This window comes from Phoenix dactylifera, chromosome 1 (assembly GCF_051530095.1).
Source record: "Phoenix dactylifera cultivar Ajwa chromosome 1, Ajwa_hap1_PhDact_Kaust_v1.1, whole genome shotgun sequence".
NCBI lineage: Eukaryota > Viridiplantae > Streptophyta > Magnoliopsida > Arecales > Arecaceae > Phoenix > Phoenix dactylifera.
Window position 1 is genome coordinate 75,080,678 of NC_143190.1, and position 23,379 is coordinate 75,104,056.

General features: G+C 41.3%; 1 non-coding gene across 1 annotated transcript; it reads right to left on the reverse strand.

The window, feature by feature from the left end:
- Positions 1-22,655: 22,655 nt before the first annotated feature.
- Positions 22,656-22,761, reverse strand: LOC113461707 (small nucleolar RNA R71). The gene has a single exon (XR_003383993.2). It is a non-coding gene; the product is annotated as a small nucleolar RNA R71 (small nucleolar RNA).
- Positions 22,762-23,379: the final 618 nt, after the last annotated feature.

Sequence of the window (23,379 nt, forward strand, 5' to 3'; positions counted from 1 at the left end):
TTTGACTAGCTTACACAATTTATTCTCTTGATCAGAAACTACAAAACCTTCTGGCTGCTCCATATAAATTTCTTCATCTAACTTACCACTAAGAAAGGCGGTTTTCACATCCATCTGATGGATTTCAAGTTTATATGATGCTGCTAATGCTATAAGCAACCGAATTGTAGTTATCCTAGTGACCGGAGAATAAGTGTCAAAATAGTCCATTCCTTCCCTTTGACTAAAATCTTTAGCAACTAATCTAGCTTTGTATTTTTCAATGGATCCATCAAGATTTTGTTTTTTTTTAAAGGCACATTTGCATCCTAGTGGTCTAGACCCTAAAAGTAAGTCGGTTAACACCCATGTATTGTGTGAAAGGATTGATTCCATCTCACTTTTAATGGCTTCCTCCCATAGAGGTGCATCACTAGATTTCATTGCTTCAGCATATGTCAAAGATTCATCTTCAACAAGGAATGTGTAATGATGAGAGTACAAAAGTGAAATTTTCATATTATCTTAATTAGTATTATAGTTAATTTTTATTAATAAAATTAATTAATTAATGTTTGAGTGAAATTAATCCAAGAGACCCAGTAACTCTGGATTTGAGCCCAATGCCTGGCAGCCCAAGCTCAATAAATTTTCCAAACATCCACAGCATGGGGGCTTTGAAATTTTCCAATTTTCCAACCGACCGTGGACCTCCATGCACATGCAAATGGGCTCTTCAATTCCAAGCATCATGGCATCTCATCCAAGGGACCTAAACCAAATCCAAGGGACTTAAATTAGACCCAAGAGACCTAAGCTAAACCAGCTCTTCAATTCCAAATGGCATCTCATCAGCATCTTTCCGTTTCCCCTGTTTCTTCCCAGCTCATCCAAGCGTGGAGCGTGCGGCGGAAAGGGAGGAGGCCAGCAGCCATCGGAGGAGAAGAGTCCCAAGCCGAGTCCTCCATTTCTTTTCCATGAGTCTTCTTAACTTCCCAACGTCAACATCTGGAGCTTCCCAAACGTCTGCAACGTCCCAGCATTCATCAGAGTCCTTCCGTCTCCCCCGTTTCTTCTCAGCTCATTAGAGTTGGGCACTGGGCCGGGCCGCCCACGGCCCGGCACGGCCCGCTTGCTACAGTGCCGGGCCGTGCCTGGCATGGCCCATTTGAGAGGGCCGTGCTGGGTCACAGGGTACTGGCCCGTGGGCCGAGCCCGGCACGGCCCGCTCTAGGCCCGCGGGCCAAGCACGGCACGGCCCGCGGGCCAGCCCGGCACGGCCCATAAGGGCCTGGGCCGGGCTGGCCCGCGGGCCTGGCACGGTCCGGGCCTGGGCCCGGCCCGGCCCGATAAAAATTAATGCTTCATAAATTTTCTAAAAAAATTAATAAATATTGAAAACTAAGGATTTATGAATATAAAGCCACCTTAATGGTGGGGGGTTTGGCATAGACCCCTACCAGTTTATTAATTTAAATCAAAATGGTACATGAAGGGAGGTTTGGACCTTGGTCTGACCTCTAGAATACAATAAGAAACTAAGAAAGGGCCGAGGTTTGGACCTTGGTCTGATCTCCAGAATACAATAAAAATGTACAATTATAAAAAATTAAGAAATCTTACTAATCATCAGTGATTCAGTGAATCAGTATTCACTCTTCAGTCTTCAGTCTTCAGTCTTCAGTAGTGTTTGTATCATCATCATCAGAGGATGTTGTATTATGTCCACCTTTATCTTGAAGTCTTGCCTCAGCATCCAACCAATCCTTGAAGCAGAGAAGCATCTCCACCGTTTCGCCCGTCATCCTATTTCTCTTTTCGTCAAGAACACGCCGACCTGCACTAAAAGCGGATTCCGATGCTACCGTGGACATCGGCACAGCTAAAATATCGCGTGCAATTGCAGACATAACAGGATGTTGATTTCTAACACTCTTCCACCAAGATAATACATCTAGATTCTCTATTTGATTTTCATCATATGCAGACTGAAGATCATTTCGTAAATAAAATTCTAGTTCACTACTTAAAGATGAAGAAGATGAAGAGGAACTTGAAGCATGTGTGTGTCTTCTCTGTGCAATGAATGAAAAATAGATGACGAACGAGAACTACTAGAAGAAGAAATAGAGGTTTGTATTTGTGTTCTAGATCCACAAATTTTTTCATCATATATAGCATAAATATCATAAAGAAGTTGTTTTACCTCATCTTTAGCAGATTCAGAATCTTGATTCATATTTTCAGAATATGCATCAAGTAAAATTAGCACGCCATTTAATTTAACTCTAGGATCAAATACAGCAGCTAAGTTATGCATAGGACATATCTTGTCCCAATACTCATTCCATTTAGATTCCATTAGGTCAATAATAGGCATTAAAACATCATCATATCTATGTTCTGCAAATTTTTGACTAATTATATATGCTTGTTGTAAAAATGAACATGAAGTAGGGTAATAAATACCAGAAAGAACATTGGTAGCATTATAAAAACTAAGCAAAAAATTTTCCAAAATTTTTTCTTTATTCCAATCAGTTTCAGACAATGTAAAGCCTAATCCACGATCATTAATATATGCACTTAATAAGTTTTTATATGGGTATGCATCATGTATCATGCTATATGTGGAGTTCCAACGAGTAATTACATCAAGTTTAAATTTTTTAAAATGTTTACCATGATTTATGCATAATTCCTTAAATTCTTGAAGTCTTGATCTTGAAGCATGAATAAAAGAAACTGCATTTCTAATTTTTGAAATCACATCTTGAATCATGCCCATGCCAGCTTGAATAGAAAGATTTAAGATATGACATGCACATCTAATATGCAGTAAATTTCCATCTAATATGGGATGCAATGAGTCTTTTAATAATGCAACAGCAGAATTATTATTAGATGCATTATCAAAAGTAATAGACATAATTTTATCATTAATATTATATGAACATGCAGTTTGATAAATAATATTTGAAATTTGTTGCCCAGAATGTGGAAAATCAAAAGCACGAAAAGCAAGAATACGTTTATTTAATTGCCAATCATTATCAATATAATGAGCAGTAATGGCAATAAAACAATTACTACCTACAGATGCTGACCAAATATCAGAAGTTAATGAAATTTTTACATTTAAAGTAGAAAGTATTTCAATTAAATTTTGTTTCATTGCTAAAAAGTTGGTCATAGCTACTCTTCTAAATGTACGCCTACTAGTTCTTTTGTAAGCAGGTTGTAGGTTTAATTGAATATATTCTTCAAAATTAAAAGATTCACATAAACTAAAAGGTAATTCATCCTTAACTATCCATTTTACAAGTGCTTTTCTTTGATTTTTATGATTATATGCAAAATTACCTACAAGTAATCCCCCTTGTATATTAAGGGTACTTTGAGTTTGAGCATGAGAATCATGCATCCTATGACTCTCTTGATGTCTTTTTAAATGCCCTGTTCCCCCACTACTACTACAACTATAAAGTTTGGCACATTTTTTACATCTAGCTTTCCAGACTCCATCAACCATAACTCTATCAAATTCATTCCATACAGCACTAGTCCTCTTACGAGAAGAGGTTTGATCTTCACTCGATTCACCAGTTCTAGAGGAACTAGGAATATGGGGTTGGAGATTAGTTTCTTCTCCCTCAGAAACAGGAATGCCAAACTGACTTTCCTCAAAAGATGACATATCTATGATTAATTCAAAAAATAAAAACTAACCGCAAGGAGGAATTGAGTAGAGGGTCGGAGGGCAGAGGCAGAGCCGAGATTCCGAGCTTCCTCTTGTGCTCTCAACAGAAGCGACCTTCTCTTCTCAACAGGAACCTCCTCTTGTGTAGCACTTGAACAAACTAAAAATTAAATTGCTAGAAGAGCACTTTAGAAGAGAGAAATAATAGCAGTAGAGAAGGAGAGAATGAGAGGTTTGGTGTGGTGAGAATGAGGGAGGAATGGGCTATTTATAGAAGCCCAAATTTTTTTTCCCAAAATACCCTTCAATTCAGCCGTTATTGGACTGTTGGGAGGGGTAAAATGGACTTTTTCCCGAAAATAGCCGTTGGAAACGGCTATTTTCCTCCCCCCTCTCCAGACGGGCCGTGCCGGCACGGCCCGTCTGGAGCCGTTGCGGGCCGTGCCAGGCACGGCCCGTCTGAAGCCGTTGCGGGCCGTGCCTGGCACGGCCCGTTTGCGCCCGATACGGGCCGTGCCTGGCACGGCCCGTGGCGTGCCGTGCCCGGCCCGGCCCGCCAATAGACGGGCCTGGGGCCGGGCCGGGCTGGCGTTCCGTGCTGGACGGGCCGTGCCAGGCACGGCCCGCTTCATAAGCGGGCCGGGCCAGGCACGGCCCGTTTAGTCCTTTGGCCCGGTGGGCCTGGGCCGGGCTGGCCCGGCACGGCCCGTTGCCCAACACTACAGCTCATCCACAAATCCAACATCAATGACTGCAGCTCAAACTTCTTCAATGTTCAACCTCCCAACGCCGAAGAGTCCCAAGCATTCAAATCCAAGCCTCATCCGCTCCCAGCAGCGTTCCAGCTTCTCCAAACCAGTGAAGTGTCTATAAAAGGAGAGGGAGGCCACGGATCACGGAGGAGGGGAAATCAGCCGACGAGGAAGGAGAGAACCACACGGTGGAGGTATAGGAGGAAGCCAGCAGCCACGACGGAGGAGGAAAGAAGGAGGAGGAACTTGGAAGCCATCTATCTGCATCTAGTCTTCCGATCGTCTCAGTCGGGCTTGGTCCGAGAGAAGGCAGCCGCACGGATCCATCCAGCTAGGCCACGGAGGGGAGAAGGCATCATCGAGTGGAGGCAGGAGGAGGACACGGAGCAAGGGGGAGAGGCGACCAGGGGGCCACGATTCATCATCCTTCCGGTGAAGCAAAGGGAAGAAGCTAGTCGGCGGGAAGGGGGATTGAGAGGCAATCAGATGGAGGAGAGAATTAAGATTCTTTCGATCGAGAAAGAGAAAAAGAACTCTTATTCATCCGGAAGTGACTGAACTAGCCTTTTTTTCTTAAAAAAGCGGCCGGTAGTAGGTGGCTAATGTTTGACTTTTTTGGACCAAAGGAAATAAAACTGAGCGTTTCCTAACATATGTGATTGTTCGCTCGACCTGGCTGCCCAGTTACGAAATATATAGCTATAAAAAAAGCTAGAAATAGAACTCAACTAGAAGGGGGCCGGGAGAGAAAACAGAGTGCCCTGTTTTTTGAACCAAAGAAAAGAAAAAAAAAGGGATTTATGCTTTATTTTATTTGTTCTATACTAATCCCTTTTACAAAAATGCTTGCATCTCATATGGATAGCTAAATCTAATATAGCTAAGGCTAGGGAAAAGCCTAGCATTTTCTTCATGTATTTCCTTTAATCATCAATTGGATTTTAATGTTTTTGATTTGAATTATGGTGCAGTAGATTGATAGAAATTATTTCAAACTTATATATTTTCTTTGATTTGTTATTTCTCCCGGGTATAACAGATGCTTAGAAATCCATGTAGTTTAAAATAGAATTACTGTAATGCTGCCCATAAAACTAAATATATTTTATTATGATTAATAGATGATTTTAAGAAATGCATGATTAAGTGCTAGGCTGAATCCTAATGCCTTAGTTATATTTTTGTCAATCTGAATATTATTTAGCCTTTAGTTTTTGTTTACTGTCAAATTCCTGTGGATTCGATCTCGGACTCACCGAGAATATTACTTTGCTACACCCTATACTTGGGGTATCCTACTTTTAATTTCTGTTTTAAAAAGAACAAGATTAAAATCGTAGCAAGTTTTTGGCGCCGTTGCCGGGGATTTGCAACGTGCGAACGAGAACAAGGCTGCAAATTTCAACTCTTTATTTCTAGTTCTTCAATTTTTCTTTATTTTGAACACAGCTGAAATTTCAAATCTTTTCAGATTCAAGGGCGACACAAAGCAGGACCAGTAACGAGGAAGATCAAGATCACATTTTTGGATTCCCGGAGTGAACGAACTCCGGCCGTGAGTATTTAAATTAATTTTTCTATTTTGCTCATACTAGTCCTATTTTTCCTAGATTAGAATTTTACTCTTGTTTTAAAAAAAAATTAAAAAAAATTATTATTAATTAAAATAATAAAATAATAAAAATAATAAATAAATAAAAAGAAGAAAAAAATTTTAGCTAGTTTGCTTGATCAACTATTCAAATGCAATTTAATGTCATGACATAAAATGTTAAAAATCTTCTTGATTGTTGCATATAGCATAAAGCATTTGCATAAAATAATCTAAGGGCTGAACCCATTAACAAGATAAGGTCGGGATTTCATCACTCGTCCTTAGCCCAAAAATTATCCAAGTGCATAAATATCCTAAGCCTAATTAAACTCCTAAATGAGCAAATGAAACAATATGAACTACAAAGAAGAGTATAGAAAATATTTATCGCTTTGAAGTGGCTTCTCTCTTCTTTGTCAAGAATGCTTCACTCTACAAGGGAGGATGGAGCTCTTGATGACTCTTTGAATCTGCTCAACCCCTTTCTTTGATTCTTGAATGAAGCACTTGGATGAAGAAGATTAGGGCACTTTTTGTTTTCTTGTGTACTCTTTGATATTGCTTTCAAAAGGTTGTTCTATCTAATGAATAGTGCCACTTTAAATAGTCTCCTACATCCATTGAACAAGCCCCAATGGTTAGAATTCAAAAACTAGCCGTTACTGACTTTGGAAAGGACAAAAAGTACATCTGCAAAACTAGCCGTTATGCTTCAGCCCGTGTTTGGGTCGGCTCAACCTGTCCTTGGGTCGACCCAACTTTCACTTGGGTCGACTCAAACATTCCTTGGGTCGACTCTCTCAGAAAACACAGAAACTTGAAATTCAGCCTTCCTTCCCTTGGGTCGACCCAACCATTCTTTGGGTCGACTCAAAGTTCACTTGGGTCGACTCAACTTCTTCTTGGGTCGACCCTCTCAGTAATTCCAGAGAACCATTTTCTGTCTTCTTTTCTGTCTTGCCTTTGGGTCGACCCTCTCAGGGTTTGGGTCGACTCAAGCTTGGGTCGACTCAACTACTTCTTGGGTCGACCCTCTCAGTGAATCCAGAGAACCATTGTTCTGTCTTGTTTTGAGGATCTTGATGTTTGGGTCGACTCATGCTTTCCTTGGGTCGACCCAACTCACTGTTCATCTGTGCCATTTTTGCAGAAGTGTGCCAAATAATTTCTTGATGTGCCGGGGTCGACCCAATCATCCTTTGGGTCGACTCAATCCACACTTTGCTGCATCTCAAGGTTAGATTCATTCAAATAAACAATGAAATGTATCTATATCAATTTATACAAATATCCTGAGAGTAATAGTCTTATAAATGAAGTATCAATTTAACTTATAACATACTCTAGATAATTACTTGTTAATCATCAAAATAACACTATCATCCTCAATCTCCCCCTTTTTGATGATTACAAAATAAAGAGTATGAGCCTATTGATACTTGTCTTTAAAATCAGTTTTTTTAAAAGGGCTTAACTTGCTGAATTTCAGCTTTTCATATATAAGAGTGAAATCTCCCCCTATTTCATTTAAATGTTGCCAATTTGACTTTTTGAATTGCTCCCCCTTTCATTTATAATTCATTAACGATGAAACTTCAAAAATTAGAGATAAAATATGAGTTTCAGGTTATGTATCGGGGTGCGAGAGGTGCGTGCCAAATTCTGAAATTATATGTGCCAAATTCTGAAATTTGATAGAAATTTTTGATTTGATGATTTTCATTGTTACAAATTGCTCCCCCTTGGATGTATAAGCTTTCTTATATGATTTTCAATTTGTTTGCCCAATTATTTCTCTTTTCTTGCATAAGTTCTTATTTCTCTTTCTTTACATAACTTCTTATTTCTTTTTCTTTACTTCTCCTTTCTTTAACTTTCTTTACTTTTGCTCTTATTAATCTTTCTTTACTTACTCTAAAGATATCTTTAGTTCTCCCCTTTTTGTTACTTTATTTACTCTAAACAATATCTTTACTTCTCCCCTAAGATCTTTACTTCTTCTAAAATAAATACTCTTTCTTTACTTCTCCCCCTTTTTGTTATCATCAAAAAGATACATGGGAAAGATGCAATAAATACCAAACTTCAAATTTCATTGATCAAAATGGGAACATTTTCATACATTCATGCCAAAAACAAAAACAGATACAATGTTCCTGAATCAAAGTTTTAAAGATACATGATAAAAGCAAAATACATACGAGAACTAGATATCTAGCCTAGGCTCTAAACATAGATGCTAAGATCAGCCTAGGAAGACTCTAACGGCTGGGATCTAGTCCTCATCCTCCTAGTGTACGTGGCGAGGGGAGGTCGAGCCTGGTGAGACTGTGTCTGGCGTGGAGCACGACGAGCTGGATGACTCTGTGCCGAAATCTCTGACTCAGCAGCCTGTGGCACAGATGGTCCATGGGTCTCTCTCTCTCTCCGGAGTGCTCCTATCTGCTGCCTCAGATCACTGATCTCAGCAGACATGACGTCCAATCGGGCGTCCAATCGGCTCGTCAGCCCGTCAGTGATAGTCCTCGCCTGAGCTGACATGAGCTCAGTCATCCTGCTCCAGAACTCATCCGTATCTCTCGGAGGAACGGATGATGATGGTCCAGCCTCTGAAGGTGCAGTAGGATGATCCATATGCTCCTCATCCTCATCCTCTGGTGCATCTCCCTATGGTGCCTCACCCTGAATGCCTGCTCCAGTGTGAATCCACTGCCCGTTCACTTTCTCATATCCCATGTGTATAAGTGTCCGTGCAGTGTATGTGTCAGTATGATGCAGACTCTTGGATACCTCCTCCTCGAGAGCTAAACCGTGCTGTCGAAAAATCAAGGTGAGTATCATACCATAAGGTAGTGATACCCTGGAGTTGCACATCACCTTCCTCATCTGTCTCAGTATCATGGCCGTAAGATTTAGGGGAATCCCCTGAATCATATACTCCATCACTGCTAGATCTCGCTCTGTGATGAGATCGAATCTCCCGGTCTTTGGAAATAAGATTCTATTTATTATACTGAGCAGTAATCTCATTTCAGCAGTAAGAGAACTAGCTATTACCTTCGCGGAAAAGTCGAAGTTCTCATTTTCCATGATCAACTGTAGAGCTCTCATTTTGTTTTCAGGCTTTTCCGGAGTGGCTCCTACGCAGGGTAGATGAAGTAGCTCACTCAAGCTCTCCTCGGAAACTCGAACTCGAACCCCTCGAACTTCCGAAACAAGCCCTTCCATACCAGTTTTGAGGAAGGCATGGAACTCCTGAACCAATCCGGGGTAGATCATCACGTCTAGGGAGCAAAGATACTCCCAACCTTGCCTTTGGATCCATTCCCTCAACCGAAACCCTTCTTGATCAAAGAACTCGGAATGGATCCTTCTCCCCGTTGTAACCGGTCTCCCCGCAAATCTTGCAAGTACCACTGAGGGGGAAGGAGGAGGAGGGGCCTCCGCACGTGCCTCACGTCGTGGAGACACGGTAGATGGCTCCGTAGGTTGCCTTTCCTCCCGTTGGATCCGTGTGACTCTTCCGGATCTCTTGGCTACGGCTCTTTTGGGTCCCATTTCTCTAAGATCTCAAGGTAATCTACTGTTTGGAGGAGTTTGGAGGAGTTTGGAGAGTGGAGATCAGAGTATTCAGAAGAGGACAAGGGCAAACAGTGCCCTAACAATGCTCTCGGGTCCCCTTTTAACAGTGGGGTCCCGACGTTGGGTCGACTCAAGATTTTTCTTGGGTCGACTCAACGTTGGGTCGACCCTATTCAGGGTTGGGTCGACCCAAGTGCAGAATTTTTTCTTTTCTCTTCCTTTTTGCTTCTAAGAATTTTTCTTGCTTCCAATCCTTATAAACTCTTTATGGGACAATGATACATGAGTAAGGAATCTCTAGATAACAAATTTGACTCATGTTTCATGGGATTTTAGAAATTGGAAGAATGTATCATGAGACTACTAGCTCCCTTTTATATTACTTCAATAAAAAGGATCACATATGCCTAATTCCCTCCTTAGCATGCAGAATCTATCTTCACTCAATGGTTTCGTAAATATGTCGGCTAATTGTTTTTCAGTGCATATATGCTCAATACATATATTTCCATTTTGCACATGATCCCTAATAAAATGGTACCTTATTTCTATGTGTTTGGCTTTAGAGTGCTGAACTGGATTTTTAGTAAGATTGATGGCACTAGTATTATCACACTTAATAGGAATATTATCTAGTTTAACTCCATAGTCCTCTAGTTGTTGCTTAAGCCATAATACTTGAGCACAACAACTACCAGCAGCTATATATTCAGCTTCTGCTGTGGACAGTGCCACTGAATTCTGCTTTTTGCTAAACCATGATACTAAGTTATTTCCTAAGAATTGACATGTGCCACTTGTGCTCTTCCTATCTAATTTGCATCCGGCAAAATCAGCATCTGAATACGCAAGCAAATTTAGACAGGAGTCCCTTGAGTACCATAGCCCTATATTGGTAGTTCCTCTTAAATATCTAAGGATTCTCTTAACAGCACTTAAATGTGACTCCTTAGGATCCGATTGGTATCTAGCACATATTCCTACACTAAATACGATGTCGGGTCTACTAGCAGTAAGATAGAGCAAGGATCCAATTAGTCCTCTATAGAGCTTGATATCAATACTCTTCCCTTTTTCATCCTTGTCTAGCTTGCTAGTGGGATTCATTGGAGTGCCTACTCCCTTATGATTTTCATTCCCAAACTTCTTTAGTATTTCCTTTGTATACTTAGTTTGATGAATGAAAATGCCTTCTTTAGTTTGTTTGATTTGTAATCCTAGAAAGAAGCTTAGTTCTCCCATCAAACTCATTTCAAATTCTCCATGCATTAAATCAGCAAATTCTTTGCAAAGAGTATCATTTGTGACACCAAAGATTATGTCATCTACATATATTTGTACCACTAATAGATTTTTGTCCTTTCTTTTGAGAAATAGAGTTTTATCTACATTTTCTCTACTAAAGTCATTATTAAGCAGAAATTTGCTTAATCGATCATACCAAGCCCTAGGTGCTTGCTTTAATCCATATAATGCCTTATGTAGTTTAAAGACATAATTTGGCAATTCATGATTCTCAAAACCTGGAGGTTGTTCTACATATACTTCCTCCTCAATAAAACCATTTAAGAATGCACTCTTCACATCCATTTGATATAATTTGAAATCCATGAAACATGCAAATGCTAGAAGTAATCTAATAGCCTCTAATCGAGCTACAGAAGCAAATGTCTCATCAAAATCTATTCCTTCTTCTTGATTGTATCCCTTAGCTACAAGTCTAGCCTTATTTCTTATAACTAATCCATTTTCATCTAATTTATTTCTAAATATCCATTTTGTTCCAATTACTGAATTATGCTTTGGTCTTTCAGTTAATGTCCATACATTACTTCTTTTGAATTGATTTAATTCTTCTTGCATGGCATTTATCCAGTTAGTATCTTTTTCAGCTTTTTCATAAGTCTTAGGTTCTAATTGTGAAACGAAAGCAAGATAATCATTTAAATTCCTAAGAGATGATCGAGTTCTTACCCCTTGAGATGGATCACCAATGATTAAGTCTTTAGGATGTCCATATGCATACCTCCATTCCTTTGGCAAGTTTTGGGATTGTGGTGGCACGCTATCATCTCCCTTATCTTGATTTGGCACGTCATCAATATTCAACTTTTCAAAATCGATAATTCCTGTATCATCATCAACAATATTTTCTTTCCTAGCAGACTCACTATCAGACTCATCAAATATAATATTGACTGACTCTTCCACTACTAAGGTTCTTTTATTGAATACTCTGTATGCCCTGCTAGATGTGGAGTATCCTAAAAAGATACCTTCATCTGACTTGGCATCAAATTTACTTAGATCCTCCTTGCCATTGTTTAAGATGAAACATCTACATCCAAAAACTTTAAGATATTTAGCAGTTGGTTTCTTATTCTTCCAGAGTTCATAAGGAGTTTTCTTGGTTATAGGTCGTATTAAAACTCGATTTAGAATATGGCAAGCAGTGTTTATAGCTTCAGCCCAAAAGTACTTTGGAAGATTTGACTCACACAATATTGTGCATGCCATTTCTGCCAATGTCCTATTTTTTCTTTCAACAACCCCATTTTGTTGAGGCGTTCTAGGTGCTGAAAATTGATGTGATATTCCATTTTTAGTGCAAAATTCTTCAAAGTGTTGATTTTCAAATTCTGTACCATGATCACTTCGAATTGCTACTAAGGTGAGTTTCTTTTCATTTATGATATTATTATATAGTTTCAAAAATTCTGAAAATGCTTCATTCTTATGTGCCAAAAATGAAACCCATGTATACCTTGAAAAATCATCAACAATAACTAGTCCATATTTCTTCCCTCCTAGACTTGTAGTTCTAGTAGGTCCAAATAAATCCATGTGTATGAGTTCAAATGGTCTAGTTGTTGATACTACATTCTTCGATTTGAAAGATGATTTAGTTTGTTTTCCCAATGAACATGGTCCACATATTTTGTCCTTTTCAAAGATCAATTTTGGCACATCTTTTATTAATTCCTTCTTAACTAGTTTTGATATTAATTCCATACTAGCATGTCCTAATCTTCGATGCCAAAGCCAACTAGTTTCATTTTTCTTTTCTTCATTAGTAATTAAGCATAAACCATTTTTTCTGCCTAACTCATGAAGATCTACTAAGTAAATATTTCTTTGCCTTTGTCCTACAAGTACAATGCTATTATCTTTAGGATTAGTGATTATGCATATAGATGCTTCAAATGTAACTTTAAACCCTTTATCACAAAATTGACTTATACTAAGAAGGTTATGTTTCAAACCCTTAACTAATAAGACATTTTCTATAAAAATAGATGGAGCAATGAAAATTTTACCCTTTCCAATGATATGCCCTTTACCATTGTCTCCATAGGTTACTACTCCACCTTTCTTTGATTCCAAGGTGACAAATTGATCTACGTCACCGGTCATGTGTCTTGAACAGCCGCTATCTAGATACCATCGTTTTTCCACTTTATCAGCTGTAAGACACACCTGCAATCAAGATCAAGAAGAAACTTTAGGTACCCAAACTAAGTTGGGTCCTTTAGGGTTAGTACTCCATGTTCCTTTTGGAACCCAAACTTTCTTGAAGTTAATCTTTTGATTATAACTTGATTTGTTTTGACTGGACTTTCTAAAGTTACATTCATATGCTCTATGTCCTAACTTATTGCAGCAATAATAAGTAATATTTTCACTTTTAGCTTTTACAAAAATGTTCTTTAAGAATTTTTGTTTCCTATTTGTTCTATATCCTAAACCAGCCTTATCATTTACAGCTTTTTGGCTATCAAGAATCATATTTAATTTGGTAGAACTAAGTGTAAATTTATCTACCAAGGATTTATATTTTTCAGCATCTTCTTTTAGCTTGATATTTTCAGCAATTAGATCCTTGGTTTCATTTGTAAGTTTCCTACTCAAAGTTTCACAGGTATGAGACAGTTTTAACTTGTCCTTAATAAGAGATTGATTTTCTTCTTTTAGAACTTTATTTCTATTAATTAGTTTCTTATGTTCTTCCATGAGTTCTAAGAATGCATCATGTAATTCATCAACAGTAAAATCACAGTCAAGTTCAGAATCTACCACATCGTCATTGGCCATATGATACATTTGGGCCGTCTCTTGATGATCTTCCTCCTCCGAACTTGATTCCTCACTTTCACTCCATTCAGCCATGAAATTCTTCTTTTTCAACTTTCTTGCCATCCACTTCAAATCTGGGCAATCTATCTTATAATGCCCGGGTTTGTTACACTCATAGCAAATGGGAGTTTCTTTTTTCTTTTCTTTGTCCTTACCCTTTTCTTTGCTTGAGTTACCTTTAAGGAAGGGTTTCTTTTTATGGAACCTATTCTTACCTCTCATAAATTTTCTGAATTTTCTTCCAAGCACAGCCATCCCTTCTTCATCGATTTCTTCATCATCATCTGAATCTTCTGATTCAGTTAGTTATTTAGGGGTGGTAGTCTTTAGGGCAATGGGCTTTCTTCTCTTGACCTCATCTTCTGAATTTTGCCTCATTGTCAACTCATGGGTCATGAGTGATCCTAGAAGCTCCTCTAACTGCAGTGTGTTGAGGTCCTTTGCTTCTTGAATAGCGGTTACCTTGGCCTCCCAATTCCTTGGTAGAGACCTGAGAATTTTTCGCACCAAATCAGAGTTAGAGTAAGACTTTCCTAAACTTTTAAGCCCATTTATAATATCAGTAAAACGAGTAAACATATCAGTTATGGACTCAGTAGATTCCATTTTAAACAATTCATACTTGTGTACTAATATGTTTATCTTTGACTCCTTAACTTGATTGGTCCCTTCATGTGTGACCTCAAGTCTGTCCCAAATTTCTTTGGCAGTAGTGCAAATAGATATTCTATTAAATTCATTTACATCTAATGAGCAGTAAAGTATATTTATAGCTTTTGCATTTAACTGTGCTAATCTTCTATCACTTTCATTCCAATCCATTTCTGGTTTGGGTATGATAGTGCCCTCTATGTTAAGTGTGGGTGTGTGAGGTCCTCTAGTGATGATTTGCCATAGTTCATAGTCTGAAGCTTGAATGAATATCCTCATTCTAGCTTTCCAATATGTGTAGTTTGTGCCATTAAATAGAGGTGGTCTATTTGTGGATTGCCCCTCACTCATAGAACATCCCACTTGGGTTGTCATGATCTTTAACTCTTGATTGTGAGATCAATGAGTACTATTAGAGCACCTCGCTCTGATACCACTTGTTGCCCAAGGTGACAAGCCAAGAGGGGGGGTGTTGGCGTCCGACCGCACCGGAACCCACTCACACCGGCACTGCCCACCAACGTCGGAAAACAAAGAGAGAATAACTCTCTCGCTCCCTCGACACCGGACTCAAGGATCACCGCTTCGCTTATCCCTACGAAGGGCAAAAGATTAGCCCGTGGTATCAATAGGGTAAAACACTTGAGCACCGCAGCGGATTATCAAACCAAAGGAAGAAGAAATAGGAAGAAGATAGCAAAGCAAACACAAAGATGTAACGAGGTTCGGCTACAAATAGCCTACGTCCTCCACCGCTCCAAATCTCAACTAGGATGAATAGATTACAGAGATGGCACACACCCGAACGATCACACGAGATCGCTCTACAAGAGATTCACACAGAATTCCCTTTGCACAAGAAGTAGGATCCCAATCCTCTTCTTCTCTAGAACCCTAGCCTCACAAACAAGAGTCTCTCTCAAATATACGGCCAATCGCTATACCCTAGAGCTCTCATGAGTCCTATATATAGTCTCAAGACCTTCAGATGATCATAGCCGTCGAAACGCCAACAAAACACCAAAAGAAAACTCATCCGTATGATTTCCGCGAGCTCGAGTCGACTCGGCTTTAGTTCGAGTCGACTCGGGCATGTCTGGATAACTTCCAGTATGACTGGCACGATCTCGAGTCGACTCGACTGTGGCTCGAGTCGACTCGACGATGCTTCGAGTCGACTCGACTGTAGCTCGAGTCGACTCTGACAGTCCAGACAGAAACATGGTTTTTCGGCCTTTCTTCTCCCGGGTCGACTCGATGGACCTCGAGTCGACTCGACTGTTCCCGAGTCGACTCGACTGAAGCTCGAGTCGACTCCGACAGTCCGCCAGACAGAAAACTATGCAGAATTGATTTTTCTTCAATTCTCTTCATCACCAAAGGTCTCCACATACCCCAACAATCTCCCACTTGGAGACCTTGGGTATATCCTCTTGTTACTTGGCTCTCCTCTGTGCTCCCACTGAAACGGAATCATCCTAGTGAAATAGGTACGATGCCTCCTCAACGTCTTCAAGCATGAAGACCAGCAGAAGCTGAACAACTCCTCAGCTTCTCCACCGTGACGACCTTCGTCAGCATATCTGCAGGATTCTGACTTGTATGAATCTTCTCCAACTTGACGAGTCCCTGCTCGAGCAATGACCTCACGAAGTGGTACCGTATGTCAATATGCTTCGTCCTCGAATGGAAAGCTGAATTCTTCGCCAGATGAATTGCACTTTGACTATCTGAATATAACATGCAATCCTTCTGCTCTTTCCCAAGCTCCTTCATCAAGCCTTGAAGCCATATTAGTTCCTTGCACGCCTCTGTGGCTGCCACATACTCCGCCTCCGTAGTCGACAATGCAACAACTGGTTGCAACCTGAAAATCCAACTGACGGCTCCACTGCCCAAGGTGAACAAGTATCCTGTCGTGCTTCTCCTGCCGTCCAAGTCCCCTGCCATGTCTGAGTCCACAAAGCCCTGTAACTGGATCTCAGAACCTCCATAGCACAATGACATGTGCTCCGTGCCCTTCAGATACCTCAGTATCCATTTGACCGCGCGCCAATGCTCCAAGCCTGGGCAGCTCATAAAGCGACTCACAACTCCCACTGCTTGAGCAATGTCTGGTCTTGTACACACCATAGCGTACATCAAGCTCCCCACCGCCGATGCATACGGGATTTTTGACATATTGAGCTCCTCCACCCGCGTCTTCGGACTTTGCCCTTTTGAAAGCTTTAAGTGGGCACCCAGCGGTGTGCCAACAGGTTTGGCACCCTCCATGCAGAATCTCCTGAGTACTCGGCTGATGTACTCCGCCTGAGATAGTCTGAGGATATGTTTAGACCTATCTCTGCTGATCCGCATTCCAAGGATCTGTTTCGCTGCTCCTAGATCCTTCATTGCAAATTTTCTTGACAGCTTCAGCTTCAATTTTGCAATCTCATGCATGCTAGCTCCTGCAACTAACATGTCATCAACATACAATAGTAAGATAATGTAAGATGTACCGAAGTCCCGGAAGTAGCAACAGTGATCCTCCTGACATCTCCTGTATCCTATCTTAAGCATGTAGCTATCGAACTTGAGATACCATTGCCTGGGCGCTTGTTTCAAACCATAGAGGCTTTTCTTTAATTTGCAAACCAAGTCACCCGTGCCAGCTGCAATGTATCCCTCCGGCTGCTGCATATATATCTCCTCATCGAGATCTCCGTGGAGAAAAGCCGTCTTCACATCAAGCTGCTCTAAGTGAAGATCCTCTTCTGCCACCATGCTCAGCACCGCCCGAATAGAACTCATCTTGACTACAGGAGAAAAGATCTCCGTGAAGTCGATACCTGCTCTCTGCTGAAACCCTTTTACAACCAGCCTGGCCTTGTATCACTTCTTCCCATTCTGCTCTTCCTTCAGCCTGTAAACCCATTTGTTTGATAGTGCTTTCTTCCCCTTGGGCAGATCTACCAAATCCCACGTTTGATTCTGCTCCAATGACTTCATCTCATCATCCATGGCCAACTCCCACTCCTTCCTGGTATCAACCTCCAATGCCTCCGTGAAGCATTCAGGTTCGCCATTATCTGTGAGCAGCAAATAACTAAGAGTCCCATCATACCTTTGAGGAGGCTTCCCATGAGTACTACGAGTGGACCTTCTTAGTTGTGGAGGGGGTGCCAATACTTCAGGTTCTTGCTCTGACTGAGTCTTCTGACCAGAATTTGTAGACTCCTCTTCAGGATCCACAAAACACGGCTCAACAGGTTTTGTTTCTAATTCAGTGCTCTGCTGCATTTTCTCATTGAATACCACGTCATTACTACGAATGATCTTCCTGTGTTCGGGATCCCAAAACCGATACCCAAACTGTTGACCTCCGTATCCAACGAAAATGCACTTCTTTGATTTGGCATCTAGTTTGCTTCTTTGACTGGAATCAACATGGACATAACTGGTACAACCGAATACTCGTAAGTGCGCCAAATCAATCTTCTTTGCTGTCCATGCTTCCTCAGGAATCCCAAATTCAAGTTTCTTTGATGGCCCTCTGTTGATCAAATAGGCAGCAGTGTTAACTGCTTCCGCCCAAAACTGCTGTGGCAATCCAGCATGTATCCTCATACTCCTGGCACGCTCATTAATTGTTCTGTTCATCCTTTCAGTAACTCCATTTTGTTGTGGTGTCCCTGAAACTGTCCTCTGCCTGACGATCCCAGCCTCTGCACAGTAGTCCTCAAACTCCCTGCTACAATACTCACCACCGTTGTCTGATCTCAGGCATTTTAACCTCCTTCCTGTCTCGAGTTCTACCATTGCCTGCCATCTCCTGAAGACCCCAAATACCTCTGACTTGTGCTTCAAGAAGAACACCCAAAGCTTCCTGGTAGCATCATCAATAAAAGTAACATAGTACTGAGATCCACCAATGGAAGAAACCGGTGCAGGCCCCCATACGTCCGTGTGCACGAGATCTAGCTTTTCTTGCTTCCGAGGTTTACCTTCTTTGTTGAATGAAACACGCTTCTGCTTTCCGAGAATACAATCCTCACAGAAGTCCATCTCAACACTCCTGAGATCCTGCAGCTTTCCCAACTTGTGCATCACCTCCAGTCCCTGATAACTCATGTGCCCAAGTCTGCAATGCCATAACTTGGCGTCCACATCTGCTGCAGCAACTCCAATAGAGTTTTCTGTGCCATTGGCGACATAAAGTGTCCCAATCTTCTTGCCACTAGCCACCGTCAACGAACCTCTGGATACCTTCCACTGATCAGCTGTGAAAGTAGTCTTGTACCCTTTGCTCGCCAACTGTCCAACAGAGATCAGATTCCTCTGCAGTTGAGGCACGTGCCGTACGTCCTCAAGCTCAAGTGAAGATCCAGAAATCAACTTCACTTCCGCGCTTTCCCTTCCTTGTATAGTGCAAGGCTCTCCATCCCCTAGGTAGACTTTGCCGAAGTCTCCCTTCTCATATCCTCCAAGAAGCTTCCGTTGGGATGTAGCATGGAAGGACGCGCCCGAGTCTATCACCCAAGACTCGTCACCGGTGGATAAAGATAGAACGAGGGCATCCATGTCACCGTCTTCAGCAAGATTTGCCAGATCCTTGCTGACTCCTTCGGTGTGGTCGCCTTGCTTCCCTTTAGGAGATTTGCAGTCCCTCCTAAAGTGCCCCATCTTCCCGCAGTTCCAGCACTTCGCTCCCTTGTTCTGAGGTGCTCGAGACCTGCTGGATCTCGACTTCGAGTCGCTTCGAAATCGACCGTCCTTCTTTTGTCTTCCCCGGTCAGAGGTGTTTAGTGCACTTCCAGACGACTCCGCAGCTCCAGAAGATTTTCTTCTTGCTTCTTCACTCAGAAGCACTCCCACAACGTCATCAAAGATCAACTTCCCCGTTGCCGAAGAGTTGCTCACCGCCATCACCAGGCCCTCCCAGTTATCAGGTAATCCGGAGAGAATTAGCAATGCCCGAATCTCATCGTCAAAACTAATCTCCACTGACTCCAACTGGGCCGTGAGTCCATTGAACTCGTTGAGGTATTCTGCTACGCTGCCGCCATTTTTCATACGAAGATCAAACAACCTCTTCATGAGAAATACCTTGTTTGATGCTGAGGGTTTCTCGTACATCCGCGACAATGTTGCCATCAACTCCATCGTCGTCTTCTCGTTTTTGATGTTGAATGCCACTTGGGATGCAAGTGACAATCTTATGGTGCCGAGCGTCTTCCGATCGAGGACCTCCCAGTCTTCATCGGACATCTTCTCTGGTTTCTTCGCTCTACCTCCAAGAGGTAAATAGAGATCCTTCTGGTAAAGATAATCCTCTATTTGCATCTTCCAAAACCCGAAGTTCGTTCCATTGAACTTCTCAATTCGCAACTTCCCTTCATCCGCCATTGCAGAAAAAAACCAATAGCTCTGATACCAATTGTTGGCGTCCGACCGCACCGGAACCCACTCACACCGGCACTGCCCACCAACGTCGGAAAACAAAGAGAGAATAACTCTCTCGCTCCCTCGACACCGGACTCAAGGATCACCGCTTCGTTTATCCCTACGAAGGGCAAAAGATTACCCCGTGGTATCAATAGGGTAAAACACTTGAGCACCGCAGCGGATTATCAAACCAAAGGAAGAAGAAATAGGAAGAAGATAGCAAAGCAAACACAAAGATGTAACGAGGTTCGGCTACAAATAGCCTACGTCCTCCACCGCTCCAAATCTCAACTAGGATGAATAGATTACAGAGATGGCACACACCCGAACGATCACACGAGATCGCTCTACAAGAGATTCACACAGAATTCCCTTTGCACAAGAAGTAGGATCCCAATCCTCTTCTTCTCTAGAACCCTAGCCTCACAAACAAGAGTCTCTCTCAAATATACGGCCAATCGCTATACCCTAGGGCTCTCATGAGTCCTATATATAGTCTCAAGACCTTCAGATGATCATAGCCGTCGAAACGCCAACAAAACACCAAAAAAAAACTCATCCGTATGATTTCCGCGAGCTCGAGTCGACTCGGCTTTAGTTCGAGTCGACTCGGGCACGTCTGGACAACTTCCAGTATGACTGGCACGATCTCGAGTCGACTCGACTGTGGCTCGAGTCGACTCGACGATGCTTCGAGTCGACTCGACTGTAGCTCGAGTCGACTCTGACAGTCCAGACAGAAATATGGTTTTTCGGCCTTTCTTCTCCCGGGTCGACTCGATGGACCTCGAGTCGACTCGACTGTTCCCGAGTCGACTCGACTGAAGCTCGAGTCGACTCCGACAGTCCGCCAGACAGAAAACTATGCAGAATTGATTTTTCTTCAATTCTCTTCATCACCAAAGGTCTCCACATACCCCAACAGGGGGGTGAATTGGTTTCTTTTTAAATTTAAACTATCTTACTCAAGTCAAATGGATGGTTAGTAAGCTAAAGCAAATCACAACACAAACAACACAAAGTATAGTGGTTCGGTGCTCTCCTTAGCACCTACGTCCACTCCCCAAGCGACTCTTTGGAAATTCACTATAATCTCGCGGATTACAGTTGGATTGTTTTCCGGGCTCACAATCCAAAAATCTTTGTTGGTTTTACGGGCTCACCAACGAACCTTTACACTTTGGTTTTCCGGGTTCACCAAAAACCTTTGTTGATTTTACGGGCTCACCAACGAACCTTTACAATTGGTTTTTCAGGTTCACCAATCAACCTACTCCGTTGGTTTTTCGGGCTCACCAACCAACCTTTACAAGTTGTTTAACAAATAAAGAAGGAAGATTTAAACTCCTAAATGAGCAAATGAAACAATATGAACTACAAAGAAGAGTATAGAAAATATTTATCGCTTTGAAGTGGCTTCTCTCTTCTTTGTCAAGAATGCTTCACTCTACAAGGGAGGATGGAGCTCTTGATGACTCTTTGAATCTGCTCAACCCCTTTCTTTGATTCTTGAATGAAGCACTTGGATGAAGAAGATTAGGGCACTTTTTGTTTTCTTGTGTACTCTTTGATATTGCTTTCAAAAGGTTGTTCTATCTGATGAATAGTGCCACTTTAAATAGTCTCCTACATCCATTGAACAAGCCCCAATGGTTAGAATTCAAAAACTAGCCGTTACTGATTTTGGGAAGGACAAAAAGTACATCTGCAGAACTAGCCGTTATGCTTCAGCCCGTGTTTGGGTCGGCTCAACCTGTCCTTGGGTCGACCCAACTTTCACTTGGGTCGACTCAAACATTCCTTGGGTCGACTCTCTCAGAAAACACAGAAACTTGAAATTCAGCCTTCCTTCCCTTGGGTCGACCCAACCATTCTTTGGGTCAACTCAAAGTTCACTTGGGTCGACTCAACTTCTTCTTGGGTCGACCCTCTCAGTAATTCCAGAGAACCATTTTCTGTCTTCTTTTCTATCTTGCCTTTGGGTCGACCCTCTCAGGGTTTGGGTCGACTCAAGCTTGGGTCGACTCAACTACTTCTTGGGTCGACCCTCTCAGTGAATCCAAAGAACCATTGTTCTGTCTTGTTTTGAGGATCTTGATGTTTGGGTCGACTCATGCTTTCCTTGGGTCGACCCAACTCACTGTTCATCTGTGCCATTTTTGCAGAAGTGTGCCAAATGATTTCTTGATGTGCCGGGGTCGACCCAATCATCCTTTGGGTCGACTCAATCCACAATTTGCTGCATCTCAAGGTTAGATTCATTCAAATAAACAATGAAATGTATCCATATCAATTTATACAAATATCCTGAGAGTAATAGTCTTATAAATGAAGTATCAATTTAACTTATAACATACTCTAGATAATTGCTTGTTAATCATCAAAATAACACTATCATCCTCATGTTCAAAATTCAAATAATCAAATGGAAGATAATGGTAGTAATCAGGGAGATAATGAATTTCAAGATGACTTACCTATTAGAACGCTTCGTGATTATCTACAACCCACTAGGACCAGTACCCCATCCTGTATGGTTATTCCTACTGCTGCGGGAGCTTTTGACATGAAACCAGGAATAATCCAATTACTTCCAAAGTTTCACGGACTTGATTCTGAAAGTCCCTATTTGCATCTGAAAGAATTTGATGAAGTATGTTCAACACTTCATTTCAATGATGTCACTGAAGAGGTAGTTAAGCTTAAGTTATTTCCTTTTTCTTTAAAGGAAAAAGCTAAGTCATGGTTACACTCCTTAAGGCCTAGGACCATAGCTACCTGGCAAGAAATGACAAGAGAATTTTTAAAGAAATTCTTCCCAACACATAAAACAAACACACTTAGAAGAAATATCATGAACTTTGCACAAAAAGATGGAGAAACATTTTTTCAGTGTTGGGAAGATTTAAGGACCTTCTCCTTGCTTGCCCACATCATGGATATGAAATTTGGAGGGTCATTAGTTTCTTTTATGATGGTTTGTCCTCCAATATGAGACAATTTGTAGAAATGATGTGTAATGGTGAATTCATGAGTAAGGAACCAAATGAAGCTTGGGATTATTTTGATCTTTTAGCAGAAAATGCACAAGCTTGGGATACAACAGATAAAAATGAAAAATCAAAAATAGCACCTAATGCAAAAGGAGGAATATATCTTATTAAAGATGATAATGATGTCAATGTAAAAATTGCTAATCTGACTAGAAAGGTTGAAGCCATGGAATTAAGCAAAGCCAATATAGGAAAAGCACAAACTATTGTTGAAAGTATATGTGGAATTTGTGAGAGTAATGCACATGTAACCAAGGATTGTCCTACAATCCCTGCTTTTCAAGAAGTGTTGCATGATCAAGCAAATTTCACCAATACTTATAAAAGACCATTTCCAGAAACATATAATCCTAATTGGCGAAACCATCCTAATTTTAGCTGGAGACATGGACCCACTGCTAATGAATCTCAAGAAAATTCTGTTCCTACTCCTTATGTGCCACCACATAGGAAATCCCTTGAAGATACTTTGCAAACCTTCATGCAAGGGCAGACTCAAATAAATCA